The sequence below is a fragment of the Paroedura picta genome, chromosome 4 (genome assembly GCF_049243985.1).
Source record: "Paroedura picta isolate Pp20150507F chromosome 4, Ppicta_v3.0, whole genome shotgun sequence".
In the NCBI taxonomy this organism is placed as follows: domain Eukaryota; kingdom Metazoa; phylum Chordata; class Lepidosauria; order Squamata; family Gekkonidae; genus Paroedura; species Paroedura picta.
This window is the reverse complement of record NC_135372.1, coordinates 88,392,594-88,395,456: the sequence shown is the minus strand read 5'-3', so window position 1 is coordinate 88,395,456 and position 2,863 is coordinate 88,392,594.

Sequence of the window (2,863 nt, the reverse complement as noted above, 5' to 3'; positions counted from 1 at the left end):
TCCTTTGTAGCTATGTGGTCAGAAGAACTTGGTTATAACAGCTCATAGATCTCAACATTTATGTCTGTTTCACTGGCTCCTTATCCACTGAAACAGTAGTATGAAGGATGCCCCCTTATTCCTGAAGCTACCTTGGTTATGACATCTGCCTACTATCATTGACTCAGCTGCCTATACTATAAAAATCCTATAGTACTTAGATGAACTGCAGCTTTAACAAACAGCTTTTCTGCCAAATCATTTTACATACCACAATGGAAATCTCCAATCCTGCCCATATAGATGTCTTTTCCAGCAAGATCCTGTGCTGCAAAGCTTCAGTTCCCTCACTTATACCTAAGCACTTCAGGGACCCCACTGCCCCGCCCCCGCCCCCCAGTCCCCAAAATACAGCTAGAGCAGCTCATCAATGGAGAATGTACACAGGAATATGTTCTCTGAAAGTTTCAGATCTGAAAACACCACAAGGTAACCTGGGTTCCTTTCAGAAAGCCAGCCTGTGCAGACAGGGCAGTGGTGTCGGAATCTGCTGTTTTGGTTACAAGCAAACTATTCTCTTCAGTGAGAGACAGCAGTAATAACAGTACTGTTTTAAGAACTGAATGCTGATGAATGAGCTCTTGCCCAGGTTTATTCCCCTGGTACTGAAAGTAAATGTCATCCCTTTTGTACCAGTAAAGCTGAAACTATCTTCTTACAGAAACTAGAAGAATAAACTTTTGTAACAGGCAAATACTAAACTTGACCACATTGCCTTTTGACTGTGGCCTTTTTAATCTTGAACAGTTTTCCCCAAGCTGACCATGACATCATCTTTCTCTCCCAGACCTTGGGGTGCTGTGCAGGGGGGGGGTATCACCACCAGTGTGGGTTGGATTTTTATGCTGTAAGGTGCTTTAATGGGTATTTTATTAGGAAATGTTTGCTCTCCCCCCAAAAAACTTTGCAGGAGTTGTGGGCTAGAAATTTAATAATACATTAAAAAAAATTGCAAGGCCCACCCAGCCTCCAGAAATTCACCAGGGCATCTCCTGGAGTCTTAGGTGGTCAGCACACTAGACAGATAGCCAAATTTTCCACTACATCCCACACTAGGCCCACACATTCAATTCCTGGGATTATTGGGATGGGGAATGCCCTAAAGGAAAATGATTCTCAGACCAGTATTGTAATTCCACCCCCTCCCTCCCGAACATGTACCTTTTGCCCAGGATTGGTGGAAGACTCCAAACAGGGGTGGAGTCAACTCTTTCAGGGTGACCATCTTGCCCTCTCATGTCCAGGTCTCCATCATGCATGCCAAGTCCATATCCTGCCCACAAAATGCTATGTAGGGAAGTGGTATTATTATTTATTGATCTGGCATCACACACCACCAATATCAGAGAAAGGCTATTATTCCTAGCCCTGCCACCCTTATATCTAGGAATGGGATGAAGGTTAGAAAGGGTGCAAGCATACCCTAACCCTGTTTAATCCACCTTCTCCCTCCACCATACTTCCCCCATCCCCCAGTTAACAGGATCCCCAGCCCCTGGCAGGCCTCTTATTGTCCATTAGCCCCTTCAACGTCTTTCACCCCCACACTTTCTCAACAGCCTATGAGAAAAAAAAACAGCCTATGAGGGAACTGGAAATGTTCAGTCTGGAGAAGAGGCAGTTGAGGTGGGCCATGATTGCTATCTAAGTATTTGAAAGTATTTGCCATTTACTGGAGAGCAGGGAGCTGTTCCTATTGACAGCAGAGGTTAAATCTTGCCATGATGGATTTAAATTACTGGCCAAAAGGTATTGGCTGGCTGGTTTAAATAAGGAGTTGCCAATAATAAACTCCTATAATAAATCTAATATCTTATTTTAAAAATAAAAATGGCACCCTGGATCTTTTCAAATGTACTATCGCAAACTCAGATATTGAACAAGTCAAGAATTTTGAGATTTATTTTCTTCAAACTTCTCCTGGCCTCACCAACGCAAGTTTGCCCCAAATAAGATTAAAACACACATTGGGGTAATATCCCTCTTCTTTACAGAGGGAGGAAGATATATCCTTGGTACAATTCAGATGTTCATTTCTAAAATAATACCCCAGTTACTACATGGGGTTGTTACCTGGGCTTTTGACCATCCCCTTTGTCAATTTATACACAGGATAATGGGAGTCCTTCACTGCATCTCAGATGTCTCTCTTAGAGTTGAACTTAGCCAAAGGTCATTGGAAACCAGAGCATGGCTCAGCGCTTTCAAGCTAAGGCTGAGGATTGTTTTTGCTTTGGAAGGTCTGCTGTTCTTTCTTAAACAAGTTGCTTACCATTGCCAATGGATGATGACAGTAGATGCTAGATTAAGGCAGCTGGGTCTTATGACTGAAGGCATCTTCTTGTTAGGTAAGACAAAGGCCCTTTCACTTGTTTTGCTTCACACAGCTAGATTACAACAGGACAGCGATTCACTCTTGCAGAGTCTGCGCAAGTCAATTCTTTGGTGTCTTACCTCCCTGGACTCTGCCGTTATACATGAGACACCTAACAGCCCCCCACAAAGTTAGGGCATTTGCTTTAGCTTGTCTTAATGCCATCCCATTTCAAAGTATTACAGGGAGATTTTGTTGCATTCCATATTTGGATTGTCTTTGCCCTTGTGCTCAGCGTAAAATAGGTACTCTGAGTCACAAGGAACTGCTGGATCTCACCGCTTTTAACACACTGTGTGTTTAATAAACTTTAACAGGATAATAGTCCCTATCCAAACCTACTTGGTCACCAAATTTTTGTCTAATGCATGTTGGTCTGAAGCAGCAGAACAAAGTTTGAGTTATCTGAAGAAGTATATTTGTACACAAAAGTTTATACCTTGAATAAAA